This window comes from Epinephelus moara, chromosome 20, assembly GCF_006386435.1.
Source record: "Epinephelus moara isolate mb chromosome 20, YSFRI_EMoa_1.0, whole genome shotgun sequence".
In the NCBI taxonomy this organism is placed as follows: domain Eukaryota; kingdom Metazoa; phylum Chordata; class Actinopteri; order Perciformes; family Serranidae; genus Epinephelus; species Epinephelus moara.
In genome coordinates, this window is record NC_065525.1 from 19,332,881 (window position 1) to 19,350,791 (window position 17,911).

The 17,911-nt window shown below is 41.1% G+C and overlaps 1 protein-coding gene across 2 annotated transcripts in view; it reads left to right on the forward strand.

Moving 5' to 3' along the window:
• The window catches only part of lrrc4ca (leucine rich repeat containing 4C, genome duplicate a), a 236,875-nt gene that overhangs the window by 205,572 nt on the left and 13,392 nt on the right, over nucleotides 1–17,911 (forward strand). For both annotated transcript variants that reach the window (XM_050073759.1, XM_050073758.1), the window contains one exon: nucleotides 2,574–2,646. The gene's annotated coding sequence lies outside the window, so the exon portion shown is untranslated. The remainder of the gene's footprint in view (nucleotides 1–2,573; nucleotides 2,647–17,911) is intronic.

Consider the following 17,911-nt stretch of genomic DNA (forward strand, 5'->3'; position numbering starts at 1 on the left):
GGATATTGGAGAATACTGAGATATAGACAAATACATGTTTGGTTTTAGTCAGGCAGGCCTTGCATAATAATAGCACTTGAATTGTCAATTCTTGGTCCAGTTAATGGACGAACAATACAGCCTCTGCAAAATGGTTCTGCACTTGTGTATCGCCTTTTCTAGTCTTCCGACCACTCAAAGCGCTTTTACACCTCACGTCACATTCACCCATCCACAGACACATTCACACACTGGTGGCTGAGGCTAACACACAAGGTGCCACCTGCTACTCAGTGAGCATTCACACGCTCTCACCAATGGAACAGCCATCAGGAGCAATTTGGGGTTCAGTATGTTGCCCAAGGACGCTTCAACGTGCGGACAGGGGGAGCTTGGGATTGAAGCACTGATCTTCTGATGAGTGGATGACCACAGCCGCCCCCAAAACTGTTCCATTCCACTCCAACCGGCTAATTGTTCCTAATTTAGAGGTTCTGTATACAACACTCAGAGCATTAATAAAGCAGCAAACAGCTATTTGCTGTGTAAGGACATACTGCCGAAATGGTGTCCTAAAAAGAGAATGGAGTCACACTTCCTCTGTGTGTTTTAATCCGAGCTTCTCTGTTATTTGTTGTGGTGGATGATCCGAACGCATGTGCATGTTAGTGCATGAGGCCCTGTGTTTGTATTAGGGCTGTCAAAATTGCTCAAAAATGACGTTCGAATATTCCTTCTAAAAATAACTCATAGGTTAGAACCATTCGAATTTTTTTTTTTTCCGCATCATGTCCACAAGAGGGCAAACTAATACAAGGAAACATACTTGTATATGTATTAATACAAGGAAACATAACTACTTGTAGGTATTTTTATTTCAACATAAACGTCTTTGAAAACATTTACATACCTACACATTAAAACACATAAAACAATTATCTATAACATTATGTTATAAACGACCGCGGACCTCTCGCTCGGACCCCCTCTCTGACCCGTCAGGCCACACTGCCCGCGGAAGCGCTGCGAATAGCCTCGAAGCGCCGAGAAGCGAAGCCAGTTTCCTTTCGGCGCCCATGTTAACCGATTGTGTCATCCACACCGGCTGCGCCGTGCCGCGCAGATCCGTGGCCGGCTTGCGCCCTGCAGCGATCGTTTCAGCGTCTGGTCTATTTTCTGCGCGAGCCGCGAGCGAATGTGTCAAGCCGGGTGACAGAGACAACAGCTGGAAGCAGAACCGCTTGTCGACCAGCGTGGAGAAATGTGCGTCTGATGTGAACGGAAGTGCTTCGGCTTGCGCGAGAATTTCTGTGCGCTGCGCTTCGCAGCACTTCCATGGGCAGTGTGGCCCTGGCGTTATGCAGTGCGTTCAGTGCAGCGGCCCAGGCCATCACCCACTTGCAAAGAGGACAGCTGCGGTGGTGTTTTTTTTTTTTTTTCTCCACAATCGAATATCAATTTTCACATTCGAAGGTTCATTTTTTTTTCAAATTCGAATTTAAATTCAAATTTAGAATATTCGTTGACAGCCCTAGTTTGTATCCACTCATACAGCAGTTACAAAAGTTACCACAGATAATGGGGACAGGGTTGTCAGTCAGAGAAACATAGCAGCGTTAGCTCTGTCAGAGCTGTTGCCGTAAGCACTGTAAGCTGCTAGTTGCCAACTCAGCCACCTCCATGTTGAGACCCACGTGCAGACAATCCCCACCCAGGCTCTGAATTGCAGATAAAGTCTGAAGGTTGTATACAGCTTCTTTAAAGTATATTATTTCGAATAGTAGCCCACCCTGTTTTGTCATAAGAAGTACATTAGATAGGTTGAGATACGTTTGCCGTCTCTTATCAGCTGCTGATCATCTGGGCGTAATGCAACTGTGGTATGAAAACAGCCCTTTCTGGCAGTGCTGCATAAACAAGGCAGCAGAGACGGCAAACCCCTTATCTTAAAACAAAGGTTGGGGTCATGATAGGCCCACACAATAATGTTCCAGTGGATCAAACAGGCGCTTATTTGCACTCACAGTTCCTGCACTGCACTAATGGATGGCGGACGAGATGGAGAGCTTTATCTCCGTTTGCTTTTGTCCCCCATAATTTATTCAGCAGGGTCTGTCCTCTTGTGTTGTGTGTACGTGCCTCTGCGTGTGCAGGCTACACGTGTGTGTTTGTGAGGAGTTATGGCTTCGACTGTCCCCTTGTCCCTGGGGAATGAGCTCTTCCGACTTACAGTAGCATACTGTACAGCTCCTCTTGTTAGATAGAGGCTCTGAAAGGCACTAAAATATCAGCATCAGCAGAGAGTGCTGAGGAAGTGGTTGAAAGGAAAACTAACAAGATGACTCAATGATTATTTAGAAACAGTAAAGAGAATTTTGAATTAGATGTACTCTATCCTGGGGGTTTAAAAAAAAAAAAAAAAAAAGCATTTTTGGTAGTTGAGTCGATACATCATAATCTTCCCAAAACAGTGCATTATTCATGGGCTGTATTCCATGGAGCCCATGAAACGGAGTAGCCAGAAACGGTGTAACTGTAAATGTGTTATATGTTTTTAAAGTATTCTTATAGCTGTGTGCATCTTGTATTTTCAGGGACAGCTTTACGGTGGATTGGAAGTTAACATGAGGATGACCAGAACCCCTTGGAACTGTGATTGATTGGCAGGTAAGAACTGAATTAGAAAGGACCAGAAGCTTAACCTGGATCACCTGTTGCGAGTCCATCTAATGCTTTAAGAGACAAAAAAAGACGTTGAGTGATTGTCATGTCAGAAAGAAAGGACAGAAAGTATACTGTATTTCATACCTTTGATCAAATAATACTCAGCCATTTTAAAAAGAGCTGCAGAGAGAGACTTTTTTTTCCACTCACCCTGAGAATAGACCTTTTTGGCCAAAATAAATCATTCTTATTACCTCGGCAAACTACACTTCTTAAAGTGTGGGGAACACAGCACAATCCAAAGGTGTCTAATTCTGGTGGATTGGAAACCATAAATCACCAGCCTGTTTCTCCGTCTCCTGCTCCGTGGATGCTGGGATTAGCTTCCAGCCCCCCGTGATCATGGAAAGGATTTAGTGGGGAAAGTAAATGAATGGCTGAATGAATCTACTATGTGCTTTTTTCCACAAGTCTATTTTGGCTATTTCATCCCTGAGCCTCTGAATACTGATAAGTTAAGTTATGTGCCTTTTAAATGGTCATATGTTTGTTCAATGACATTCAGAGATCGGACAAAATAGCAGTGTCATCTTACAGTGTGAGCCCTTGATACAAACTATTTATCACAGAAGTTCAAGGGTGTTGTTAATGATCGGGCACATTCTTACTCCCGACAAATAGTGACCCTTGTTCAGGGGGTTGGAATTTGACCAGCATCAGTTTTGGACACTCATGAATGGCGTGTCAATCTGTGCTCATTCCATGTATTATGTCTTTTCAAAATAAAGTGCAAAGTCTGAAGGCAGCTGTGAGACTGCGCCTACTTAGGGCAACAAAAAAGTTTAACATGGGTACATTAGCACAAAACAAGAAAGGACGGCAGAGGAGATACCCGCACACCAATGCAACTGGGCTGGACAGCCACAAATATGTCCAAAGGAAGCACTGGAGATAGTCAAGAACTGACACTTTTGCTGCTGTTTTTATTCACCTTTTAATATATATTTTTTTTGCACTTCAAGCACCTTTCTTTTTGTGCACGGATGTCCTAAATAACTTGACAATTTTTTTGCATTGATCTCAGCCTGTGGACCTTTTTGTGGCCGTCTAGCCCAGTTGCATCGGTGTGCGGGTATCTCCTCTGCCGTCTTTTCAAATTAAACTTCCATTGTGACAGGAAATGTGCAGTTCCCACTAAAATAAACTTTGAATGTGGGTAAAAAAAAGATAATTTAGTTTTACTACCTTAGGTTTAGGCAACATAAGTCCATGGTCTGGTTGAGGAAAAAATATGTTTTGCCTTTTAAGAACACTTGTTATTAACGTACTGTAACGGCACGTGACACATGTCTATACTATCACTATTCGTTGTCAAATAACGTGATTGATGCTGGTTTCACATGGTAGAGGAAAGTTCAGTTTGTTTAACTCTCCCACTCTGTGTGGATTTTCTTGCTCTTAGTACTACACCACTTGCTCAGAGCATCAAAAAATGTTGCAGCCTTCTGCGTCTCACACCGCCGCTAAAGGGTGCCTTGTGCATTGGTATCTGACACCAAGGGTCTCTGACCAAGGGTCAGTATTTGATGAGTTGGGACTGCGACCTGGGATGTAAAGGAGGAACGCCTCTTGTTCTCTCAGGAACACCCTGCAAGTCTATATCACTGAACATTTCTGTTCAATCCATACACACTGACTAATTTGTAAATCTGCTTAGTGTTTATCAGGTCGTCTTGGGTAATAATCATTATGGACAATGCGGACATTATGAGGGAACAGTATTTGGGCCATAGAGTGCACTGGGTCCTTTAAAATAGCCTCACTTTCTTTGGCTGTTTTACGATCATGCAGAGCAGTTATTGAACATAATGACTCCCACAAGATGGCTAACCATACCATTACACATCCACAATCATGACTAACAGGTGGAAATGGTATTGTGTGTATATTGTGGGCACCCTTGGAATGTAAACCCATTTAGCTGAGGGAACAACAACTATCGGGCTATTATAGAATTTTTTTATTGCTCTTTATGTGTCTTTGTTCACTAGCCTTGGATACAAGCTTGTTCAGAGAGGCAAGGCTGCTGGACAGGAACAGTTTTTAACCAGGGCTAGAATACTGACAAATACTATAGGTATATAGTGTATAGGGACATTATGTGTTAAGTCCCTGTCACAGTTGTGTTGATTATGAAGTGGGGCAATAGCTTTGTGTTTCTTAAGCAATACATTTCTGTTCAGTTACAATATGTAGCAGATGCATGCCGGTGCAGAGTCATGCCATAAACCTCCAGCTGTAGTTTTGGTGATGCTGAGTGCAGTGGTCTGCACAGAAATATGATTTCAAACTACCATATCACCAGAAAAAAATGTTTCCCAAGTATTTTTATTGAGCCAAAGATGTTATAGTGTCAGCGCTCATTTCATGTTACAGGAAAGAGTTTTGAAATGATAAGTTCACAGACAGGGGGGAAAAGGAAAAAATAAGTCTAGATACAGGATTTCCTTAACCCCTTCTGTTCCCTTATCCATTACCCTTGTCTCAGTCAGAGAAAAAATGTTGACATTGAACATCTTTTGGTTTGGGCACAAAAAACACCTGGTTAAGGCTAGGAAAATATCATGTTTTGGCTTAAAATACCCCATTTGAGGGGCAGAATCCTGGCAGGAAAAGCAGCAATCTTGGTTAAAACACAACAGTTTTCCATGGCACTATCGCTGCCAACGGAAAAAAGGAATCCTTTTCATAAATTGTCGGACAGATATGATAATCTAAGCCTGTCAAAAGCAAAAACAAGTGGACATAAACTCATGATGCACAAATGCCCCCAGTGGTTATAATGCTGCCCGTTTTGCCACTGTTGGCTGTTTGCTCATACTGGATCACTTTCACACACAAAAGAATTGTTGTCTTCATCAGTCACTTAGTTAAACACAAAAATGTGAAAATAGGCTCCAAGTTGAAAACGACCACAGTAACCCTTTAATGCAAACAGAATGCACTGCAATGAGAGTGTGGCTGAATGTTCCAGACCACAGCTAAACGTGTTTGGCTGTTTTTCAGTTTGCACTTACCTGTAACCTGACCCTCACCTTGTATGTTGTACAAAAAAAAAACAGGTTTGAAGCCTAAAAAGCTCATGGAAACACAACGATGACTCACTCAAACACAACCGCTTTTGTTGTTTGTTGGTGTCGAACACTGCCCTGCAGTAGTCTGCAGCCTGACAGATGTCTCGCCTAGGTGACACGCCATCTCTCATCCCCTCCACCTCAGCTCATATATTATGTCATTTCAAAAACGTTGATATGATTTGTATCAAATGTGCAAATGTGATGTATTTATGGCTTGCAGAAACATACAGTGCCAACGTTTTCTTCTGGTGACTGCGTTCTTTCAAAACACGAAATTGATTGCTCCTATTTCTGCCCGTGAAATTTGAAATGCCAAATAAATATTAGCTTGGTCACTGACGTATTTCAGTGTTCAGAAATCACATTGATTGACAGACAATGACAGGGAGAGATTCAAAGTCTTTACCCAATCACAGCACGGCGCTGAATGAGAAATGACACGTGGCTGCTTTGACGCGTGAGTAAGTCTGTGGAGAAAATGGAAAGAAAAGTACGACATAAAGTTACTGAAGTTGAAAAATAAGAACTTTATGACTCTCAGCAGTGTTTCTACGCTGGTACCTCTGCTCACACTGTAAAAAGTCTATTTTCACCAGACATTTCACCTTTGTGTCAAGCCTTTTTTTTCTCTTTTTCTCAAAGAGGTGCTTTTGGACTGCACACAGAAATACGCCTCTGGTGTGAACAGCCCTGCTGCAACTCATGCATGTAACTTCCACAACACTGTCTGCTCCACTTTTGGTGTGAACTACTGTCGCAGTGTCAGGGAGCTTTTACTCGCAACCACTGTTCCTCTAGGCTGATGATGCTGTTTGTCTGTGTCGGCCATATGTTGTCTTAATTTTTTGCGTCTATTTTCCCCAGCCACGGTAAATATTCTGGAGTTTTTTCACACGTCTGATGCAGAAGCAAATCAGGCAGTGACAATCTGGACTCTTTGATAGCCTGTTAGTTTAGTCGTGTTGCTTTGGAAACTCACATATGAAAGTGATGATTGTCAGGCCTCTTTAAAAACTAAACGGCATTCATCTTATTTGATATGACTCGCATGAATAGTTGCTTTTGTGATTCACTTACTTCAAAGCTCCTTTTCATGTGGTGTTTCTCTTATTTTATCCACCCTTTATATCCGTCCCAGTGGGGCAGGAGATTGCATTTCTTCATGGAAATGATATTGAATTGGTGCAATGGAATCAATTCAAGTGTTTTTTTCTTTTTTTTATTTCCTCTTAAATGTTCCTCCTTTGGCAACAAGTTTCAGGAAAAAACACCAGGCCACACATGTCCCCAGTTGTGTATTCATACATGATGATGTGTTACAGACTGAAAAACATTATAATTAGTCCTACTTTCTCTATCCCAAGTCTTACTTTACAATATGGCTCCCCACAGAGTCTCTCTGTGTTTTCTGGGTCTTAGCGTCACTGTTTCTCTTTTTTAATCTTGGCATCATTCAATTAGAAAACAATCTCTTTGTAATGTAATATCCTGTGAGTCTTTGCAGCTGCATAAAGTTAAAATGTTATCAAGTAAAATAAGCATCACTCTCCCCTCTCTTTTACGTGCATTCTGCGTATTAGCCTTTGAAATTTGGTTGCGAGCATCTCTCGTGTGCCTGTGTGTGAATATGAAGCATATTGTTGTAAAGGGAGAGGGTTAAAAAATAGGTCCTGGTACAGTGTGGACACTTGTCTATTTAATTGTCTTTTCATTAATATACTGTAGTACTATCAGAACTTTTTGTGGCGAATATATAAAAATATTAAGTGAAGTTATTTAATGCCAGTATAGGTGGCAGGCAGAGGTTATTAAATATTCAATAGACTTGTTTTTCCTCTCTTATCCTATTATTCAGTCCAAGTTCTATTTTAAAATGTTGGTTATAAACACTACAATGGCAGTGTCATCCTGCAGAACAAAAATTAGACCCAACATTCAGAGCCCAGGAGATGCAAGGTGTCAAAAAGCATTTTATATTAGGTCTAATCTTTCTTGGGTGTATCTAATCAATAAGGGAAAAAAGGGCTCCAGATATTTCACAGTCTCACTATCTTCCAAAATGACAAAATATTACTGTACTGAGTAAAACGTCCTAAACCCTGATTATGTACACAGTCTATTCATTGGCATTTTAGTGACACACACACACAACACAAAGCTGACAATCACAATTCTATGTATTGCTTATCTTCCTTAAATCATTTAATAATAATTAAATAATAATTCCCCCCCTCAAGCATCCATATTCAGGTAAGTGAAGGTATGGGATCTATTTGCTGCAGGGAATTTTTGTTGTAATGACGTGTTTCCGAGCCACCAGAGGTCCCCCCACTCTCATTGTTCCCAATATAACAATTGTTATTGTTGTCACACTCATTGCTTTTTCATACTGTCAATTAGCTAACCTTCTCCTGGCTGCCGACCTTCAGTCCAACTGATGTTACTGGCTGACACATCAATCAAGGAGACATTACAGGCACTTGTCCTTGAACATGTCACCAGAGAGCAGATGTTAAAAACAGTCATATGTTCAGAGAAGGAGAAGAGATGTGTCGTGTTTGTCCAGTGTATGAGACCTAAACTCGAATCCCGGTGAATTAATTCACACATTCAACAACAGACTCTTAATTTTATTATATTTTCCTGAGCCTCCGGTTTGGCCTCAGGTTTGTAGATATCATCCGTGTGCTGAGAGGGAGATACCAGCTTATCTCACATGTCCTCTCAAGCCTCAAACTCAATCACGGGGACACAGAGCTGCCTGGATGTCCGGGGTTCGCAGCCTCAGAATGACCTCTAAGCGACTCGGTCACACTCCAAGTGATGCATGCTAACCCTGACCTCAACGGGACACCGGAGCGACAGCAGTAGACTCACTTCATTCTACCCCACATCCTTGAAGAGTAGTTAGCGGCCATTTTCTGCCTACAGCCTCTCTGAAATGTTCACGGGGGGTGAAGAATGATTTTATCAATACCTCTTGTCACCCGCGAGCCCCCACCGCCAACACGCTGCTCACTGTGAAACAAGAAGAGTGTCACGTACGCAGCTTGTAAAGATTTTCACATGCTGAAAGGATACACCACACACGTTCTCACATAGATGCACACATTCTGTTGAAAATCGGTGCAGCTGGTACAAATCTTTTTTTCTTCAGGAAGAAGGGGAATGAAAACATTGAGCAAGGCGGACTAAAGAAGCTTGAAATCTATCATCAGAATTCATAATAATAATCATGGTTGCTTCTAATGCCCACAGTTCAACATTGGCTATACTACTGTATATAGATACTTCTGTGGATACTCAACCTATACTATATGTATGTGAACATTTGCATTTGCATGTAACTCATGCATGTCCATACATGTGTGTTTGTGCACCAGCTCATGCAGACCCACATGTGTATTTGCATGTGTTTTCAAGGCCAGTGGACCTAAACGATCTCCTGGTCGGGGCACTTCTGTCCGAAGAGGCCAATTGAAATTACTGCGGCTCATTTATCAGGAAAATGTGTCGCTCGAGGGGGTTGGTAGGGGGTTCATCCTCTGACACAGGAGGTGGCCAATTGCTCCATATCCGTGTAGATCTGGCCTGCACCTGAATAGCAAGTGTGATGCCCTGCAGTAATGATACACAGAGCTCATCACACTCTGGTGACAGAGATACGGGAACACTGACTCATACGTAAAGCATCATCACCAACAAAAGCATCATTCAAAAATAGAGAAGGATGCGTCATAGTCAACAGCGAGATACTGTATGTTTGGAAGCACTGGAGAAACTGACTTTACTGATGCGATGACAAATAGTTGTTACTCACAGCCTTAACTTATAGAGCCAGTAACTAAGAACTTCCTGTTTTAAAGTTTGAAGCCAGCTGTGGTCCAGTGTGCAAATGTATAATGGAAACTTGTAACCACCACTGCACATATACTTTTCCATAGGAGACATAACCCTTTTTCCATTGTCATTCTTGGCTGCGCAGAGTAAATCCATGCTGCGCCAATTTGCATCTCTATTGTCAGTTTAGAGGCGCCTAACATGCCGAGCTGCACCAAAGATGGACGTTATCAGGAGTAGGTCAAAAAGCCAGGCCACCTGCCCTCAAGAAGGTAGTATTGATGTCTCGCCGACTGCAGCCAACGCCCGACGACCCCGCTACTCCCCCCAAAACAAGCGTGTTTGCAAGACACTTCTCACCTCTCTCTGCTGGAGACCAGAGAGAAAGGTGTTTTTGAAAGTCTCTGTGTGTTCAGCTCTCAGTACTTGTGCAGCTTCTCACTGAATCTTTGTGGTTTGGAGTTTGGTTTCTCTCCTGCGTCCTGTTTTTACTTTTGATATCTGCTTTATTTCACTGTTTCGTGTTCACTATCAGCTGTATTAGAAGTTGTGTGAAGCTGCTGCTTGAAAACTCAACATTTTCTTATTTTGATGCGTCAAAATAAAGGTTTATACATAAAAATTTATAGGAAATTAAATGTGTAATTACTGAATCAGTGGAACTTTGTTAGCAACTTTTCTTCAATACAGGCAAATGTAGTAATAGAGCAGGGAGGAAGAAAGCAGAAACAGCCACAGTGAGATGTTAGATGAGGAGCTGCAGACAACAGGCTCTTACTTCACCTCTGCAAACAGCTCACCTCCAACAGGTGAAATTCTTTTACCTGCCCTGCTGTGGAAAAACACAAGCAACAAAAATAACGGGGGACTTTAGCCGTGGATTAGCACTCTGCTTTTAAACGTCATCAAGACAAGCCATCATCAGTTTAAGACGCACCTTCGAGAAGGTAGCCCTGTTGTAATGGAAATGCAAATCCCTGCCATGCTGGGCTGTCGGCCCAAACCAAGCCAAGCCAAGCCAAGCCAAGCCAAGCCAAGCCAAGCCAAGTCAAGGCAATGCATGACTGTTGAAAAGGGGTAATATTGTGTCTATTAGCTACACTGTACACTCTACACTTATTTACGTATTCATAGATTCTGGATTTTTCATTTTAGAGAGAAGGAGTAGATTTTAAGAATTTCTAAAAAGGTAATGTGCGGGGGGGTAAAACACATTAGACTCAAATTATTATTCCGAGCAGAGTGTTTTTATATGTCTTAAAACATGTCTCGAGGGGATCTTTAATTAATTTAATGGTTCCCATTTCTTAGATTTGGTTCAACAAAAAAATACATTTGAGTTTCCCAGCTGTCTGCAACCTTCAACTGTAGCTTCCTGTCTCTATTGTCAAAGCGTGCAAAAGAGGTTTTCCTATTGTTGTGGTGAAAATGACAAACGCAGAAACACAAATAAAGGTCCATCCAGGTTATATTAATATTCACAAGGGAAAGCAAACAAAGTCTGCCCTCCCTATTGCATGTGACCCTTGTCACTGCTAATAATGGGTCTCAGTATTACCGACAGTTGCACAGAGTATCGGGGAAATGTTTTCAGGTTGAGACTCACGCAATGTTTTTTTGTTACTGAGTAATGGCGAAATGAGTCCCTATTCCCTTTCATCTCCCAATGATTTATGGATTTGTGTTTTCAACCCTTGAGAACCAAATAAGTTCATTTAAGGTTTTTAAATTAACACAGTCCGATAAACAGTTGGATAAACACAGCAGTCTGCAGAAAACGAGCTCATTGTCTGAGTACAGTGATAATTAAAAGTCAGCCTGCTTGGAGGCGTCTGGTGGCCGAGTGGTTAAAACACATGCCGCATAACTGCAATATTCCTTCTTCAGTTCTGACTGGAGACCTTTATGGCATGTTTTATCCCTGTTTTTATACTTTTACTGCAATAAAGACAGAAAAATAGAGGCAAGATGGACAAAAAGAATCTTAATCATGTCCTGCTGTCACATCCTGATCTTTTTGTGGAGGCTGTTACTGAATGCAAGTTCATATAAAATCATTTACAGGCAGACTAGCTGACACAGAATGCTTCCTTTCCTTGTAGCTGACGTTACAGCGGCTCATTAGATGAGCTTGCGTCTTCCTCTACTAATGGCTTTTTTCTCCCCCCCCCCCTTTCATTGTATATGTTCCTAATTAGAACTGTATGCTGATGTTAATGAGCTGGCAAAAACCTTTTCTGCTTCCTCCATGGACACACAAAACTCAAAGTGAAAACTGAAAGGAAGCAAATACCAGGAGGTGCACATAAATATATAAAGCGTATGGACTAGATTTATGTTATTGGAGGACCAAGTAGTTCATTGAGAAACGGGAGGAAATGCACACACATATGCAAATGGTTGATTAGTGCTGGTGTAATTGAAATCACCCAACAAGGGTAGACGTCTAAATGGGGGGCTGCTTCATTTGTACAGTAACTTCCTAATAAATTTCCATGCTCGGATTGGCTGGTTAAATCGGTGTTTGTTAGATGAATCAAATTCATTTCACCATCTTGTTATGGATGAGACAGACAAGCTGTGAGTGGAAGCATGTCAGGCTGTGGGCAGGGGAGCAGCTGTCAGTTTGTCTCACTTGGCTAGTTAGCACCAATTCAAAGTACTCGGCTTGTCTGTTTCACTTGGCTGGTTAAAACAAAAGACAGTGAAAAAGAGCTACAGTACGACCATCTTTAGTTTTTGTTTCTCTTGACAATCCTGAACACTTTATTTCATGGTGGCTCAGAATCAGCGCATTGATCTGTATTTAAGGCTGTGAAGAAGAAGAAGAAGAAGAAGAAGAAGAAGAAGAAGAAGAAGAAGAAGAAGAAGGGTACAGCTGTGCACAATTCATACACAACTGCACATTATGGGATTTTAGTGTCCCCTTAAATACTACATTATGGAATATTGAACTTTCAAGGATGAATGGAATGTGATGGAATTATGTGATGGACTACAATAATAACAATTTGAGTTTTACAGTAACACAAATACTGACACTTGTAGCTATTAGGCTAAAATTAGGTTGTGGTAGCAAAAACTGATGTTGCAGTAAGCTGTTACACTACTAGGTGTTTTCAGACCATACCTGTAAGACCTTTTTATTCTGTTTGCATTGGACCGCCAATAGAAATGCTAATGTCATGCTGCTGTTCAGGGGCGATTCTAGGATCAGAGGTTTAGGGGTGCTGAGCACCCAGAGAGCTGCCCGGCCAGCCAAGATAAATTTCACTGTTTTGTACATTTTAACTCAATTTCATTCCCACATTTGTGAAAGAAAAGCACAACACTTTTTGGGAAAGTCTGTGACTAAACCATCAAGTCTGATAAAGGTTATTTAAATGCTGAGCCACAGCAAAAGAGGAATGGATTGGAATCATAAAAGAAACATATCGTAACCCTAATTTCTGGGGGAAGACAACTCATTTTGATACAGCAGCTCCTCAACATACACATAAACAGTATGTATGTTTCTGGAGTAAACCAGCCCCCTATAGTGAGTACCAAAAATACCAAAAATGGACCTTGGACTTATTTTTTGGAGTTTTATTTGAAATGCAATGCACAACATGTAACATTAACACATTAACAGTAATTGACTTTTTCAATGTTTGTCTCTGCCTTTTTCCTTCTTGTCTGTATTATATAATAAAAATACATAAATAAAAATACACTTCAAAAAAGAAAAGTGCTTGAAATCTACAAAATAATAATAATAAATACGCACAATAGGAGTTATAATGTTAATGGGCATCCAGTCAGTTAGCTAGTCAGTAGCACCTTGGCTTTAACATTAACCATAAACTGTATGATATTAACACATGCACATGACACAACAGCTAGCTTCTCTCATTCCAATTCAAACAGAGGACAGTGGTACTGACCACCTGTAACATTTCCTAGCTAGAAAAAACGTCAGNCTTTTCTAGCTTGTTAAAAAGGGACATACAGTACAAAAAAAGAAAAAAATTCTCTCAAATTTTAGGGGTGCTGGGATTCAATTTAGGGGTGCTTCAGCACCCCCAAAAATGGTCTAGAAACGCCTATGCTGCTGTTGCTGTTTTCCATTTGCACTGGGAAGCTGGAATTTTCTGAGTTTCCAGATGGATAATTCGACTGGAGTGCCCCCTAATGTAGGATTTTTTGATTTGGAAAGTCGGAGGAACTTCGCCAACCCTGACCTCAATATCCAATATGGCTGCTCCAGGCATCAACAGTTGTGAAAGCTGTAGTAATATACTGTAAGTGCTATATCGTAGGCAACTGGACTTGCTTGCGTTTCTTGAAGACGTTTCACCTCTCATCCAAGAAGCTTCTTCAGTTCTAAATGACTGGTACAAAGTTGCAGGCTATAAACCCTGTTTGGGTGGGAACCCTTGCAGAGTCGTAGGGGTCACATGAGCTCTTAGTTTCAGAGTCCTTAGGGTCAAGGTCGTTGACCCACCTGGCCACCAGTCATTTAGAACTAAAGAAGCTTCTTGGATGAGAGTCGAAACTTCTTCAAGAAACGCAAGCAAGTCCAGTTGCCTACGATATTAGAACTTACGATTACCATGACCTGGATGACTGAGAATCTTCACCGACGTAGTAATATAGTGTTTATTAGCACCTCTGTCTTGTTTCTGTATCATTAAAACAGTTGTAAACACAGCACTGTCCAACCTCTTTCTATGGACATGTTGCTACAGTGTTAGTAAATGTAATATACAGCGTATTGTATTGTTATCAACTGGCATTGCTAACAATGGCTAACTAGGTTTAAACTGGCATTGCTAACAGCAGCTGATTTTCTGACTTGTTGTACTGGGACAAGGTCAAAACAGATGTGACGTCTTTTCCAGCTCAGACCTCCAACTTTTGAAGTAAATGGAATGCAGCATGTCAGTTGGCCAGTGGTTGGTATAGCGACCTCTCTTTCACTTTGACGAGTTAAAATTGTGTTGTATTTCCTTCTTCACACATATGCTCGATAAAGTATGGATTTCAATGTCGGTCGATTTATCCGCATCTTCTTCCTTTTTTTCCCCAAAATGAGCTGTTGTTTGTGTTTTATGTTGTCCTTTGCTCACAGGGCTAACAAAAATGGTGGTTGCTAGTGCTGCATTGGCCGCGGTCACCCAGTCAGTGTATACTTAGGTCACTCATGGTTCCTCTTGTGCTGGGAAAGTACCTACCTACTACTGCATACTGTTAAAACTGTTCAGCTCATAAGTATTTTCATTGATTCAACTGTAAAACTCCACTGCAAGTCAGACACTATAATAGTCAGATACTAACTACATATTGCAAAATTGGAGGGGACAGAGCATGTCTTCAAACTGACAGATGATAATCAAAGTTACACACTGCTTGCACATGCAGGAAACAATAATTATAAATGTCCCTAGTGGGTTAAGATATGTGTGTTGCTGTTCAAGTTTGACACCAGTTGGGACCTGAGCATAATATTTACAGAATATCAGAAATAGAACATTATAAGAATATGTCATTTTTTGCAGCTATATTAAATATAAGCTATACTATAGTGCAGTGGTTCCCAGCTGGTGGGTTGCAGGTCCATTCTGAATGGAACTCAAGTGACTCGCAAATGTGCCAAGTTTGGAAAAAACACACTTTATTTTGAAGTACGGTGAATTTCCGGAACAGAGTTTTTATTTTGAGGTGCTGTTTCCTGCTGTAGAGTGAGTGACTAACAGACAGGCACTTGACAGAGATGGCAAACTAGCTCGACGACATGGCCAAATGCAAATGTGATGCTGAATGTATCTCTATATATTTAACTGTGTGGACCTTGAACCAATGGCTCAGGAGAAATCTTGATGCTGTGGCTGGACCAGTTGGGAACCACTGCTGTAGTGTATACTAGCATAAAACAGAGGGACATGGGAAAGACAAGCACATCTCTAGTGTGACTCGCACGTAGTGTAATGCCAGTATCAAATCAACCACACTCAGAGCTGACCAAAATAACTGCTGCAATCGTCTGGCTAATTACTGCATATTCAGTAATCATCTACATAATATTAAGCTTGCTAAGCAAGTTTGCTGATGTGTTTACGTGTGTAGGTGGTTGGTGCTATGTGAATGAGATCAGGAGGTTATCTGCAGATGAAACATTTAGTTAATTATTAATAGTTTGTGTGTATGTGGAAAGAGCTTAACACATGCGTTTTGCGGGGAGCGCTCGTGTTAGTCCTCCATTCCTGTTGCTTTCTGCTGTGTATTAATTACTGAAATCCACCTAAAGGAATCATTAGATATGTTGTTGGGAGAGTGCCACGGGAGGTTATTTGAAATAAATTGCTTTAGTACATAGGGTTGGGTACCGAAACTCGGCACTTTTTGTACTTGGTACAGATTCACGTCGGCACTACCGAGTACCAATTCACTTAAAATGAATCGGTGCCAAATTTCGGTACCTGAGGTGGAGGCGGAGCGAGAGCGCATGACTCGCACCTCAGACTCAGCAACAATGGTGACAAAAAAATCTCAATAAAATGCTGAAACTGAGAGGTTTAGACTTTAAAAAGTACAGAAATAAGGTACAGTTTGGCACCGGTACCAAATTCCAGATACTGGTACCGTATCGGTTCAATTATGAACGGTACCCAATCCTATTAGTACAGCTGGTCAGTGTGTTGCAGGCTTTAAATGAACTTATTATCATGCAGATAAATAAATAAATGAAAGACCAATAAACAAAAGAGATGGAGAATTCTAAATACAGATAAAATAGAGATATAATTCTCTCTCATTAGCCTTTAAGTAATGTTTCCCAACATTTTAGCTCTTAGTGAAGACAAACAATCAGTGACATTTAGGCATAATCGTGATATTTCCAATTAGATGAGAAAGCAGTGGAAATGTGTCATCTAGAAGACAGAACAATAAATTAATAAAAATATATTTAATTACAAATGTGGGAGCAAAGCAGTTGAGTCATACTGAGTGACATGCTGCTTTTCAGTTTCAAAATATTAACACAACCGTCTGAGCAGACACAAAGCAGTCCCTGACACTGGCTCAAGGGGAGGATGATGTGTCCTGTTTTCACCCCGGTGAAATCCTAACACACTGTTTACGATTAACTGTGACAAAATACTGTATGCAAAATGAGTGCACTGCAAAAATAGCACTGTATGATAACAACCGTCATTTAATCTATGCATCGCACTAGTCACGGTATGTTGTGCATGTTTATGCCGTGAGCCTGGAGAGAAGAAAAGAGGGGAAGATTGTGATGCATGTGGTGGGTATCCCTCCCACACTGGAATCCATAAAGGATTCTGGTTTATATTTGGAGCTGTTGCAAGATTGCTGGCATTATCAAGAAGTGACCTGATTTGATTTATATCTCATTAATCTCTCTCTTTCTCTTCTCTCTCTCCCTCTCTCCATAGCGTACATGCCAGCCACCCTCTGTCACACACACACACACACACACACACTCTCCCTCATTCTACAGTCTCTCATCATTCTTCTCCCTCCATCCCATGCAGTGAGGAAGCCAAATCTTCTGTCTGTCACTCCTCAGTAAAAAGTTCATAATCAGCAGGCACTCGAGCATTAAGCAAGTGAAGAAGGCCTCAGGTCGAGCCCCCTCCCACTTTCCTCACCTTTCGAATGACGCCATGAAAATGTTTGCAAAGACTCAAACAGGAAATGTTTGTTGAGCACAGAAAGACAGCAGAAGAAAATCACTCAGTGCCTTTTTTTTTTTTTTTTTTTTTTTGCCAAGCAGTGGCGTCACCAGACCTATTTTAGGGGGCTTTAGCCCCACTAGAATTTCCTGTAGCCCTGCTAAATAATTCATACTGCCTTTTCTGGCTGATTTATAATGCAAAAATACGATTCAGACTCCAAAATTACTGTACTCATGAAAAAGGGCTGGGAGTAGGAAGGGGAAACTGCTGTGCAGCACAGTATGTGCACTGCTGGAACCAGCTACAGAATTCTAGCTGTGCATTCAGCCAGAAAAAAAAAAAAAAAGAATGGTAGGATGAAACATGGGACTAGGACAAGCATGAACTACATTTGAGATGTAAAGTGGAGAGACATTCATAACTAACTGAATAGGTGACCACCACTTGTGAAATGGTGGAAGGCTATTAGGGTCAGTGGTTAGGTAACTAACCATCAACCAATAGTCCTAATGCAGATAATGCAGATAATTAGTAAGTATAGTAACACCAGCTGATGTCATACAAATAAATGTATATATATATATATATATATATATATATATATAT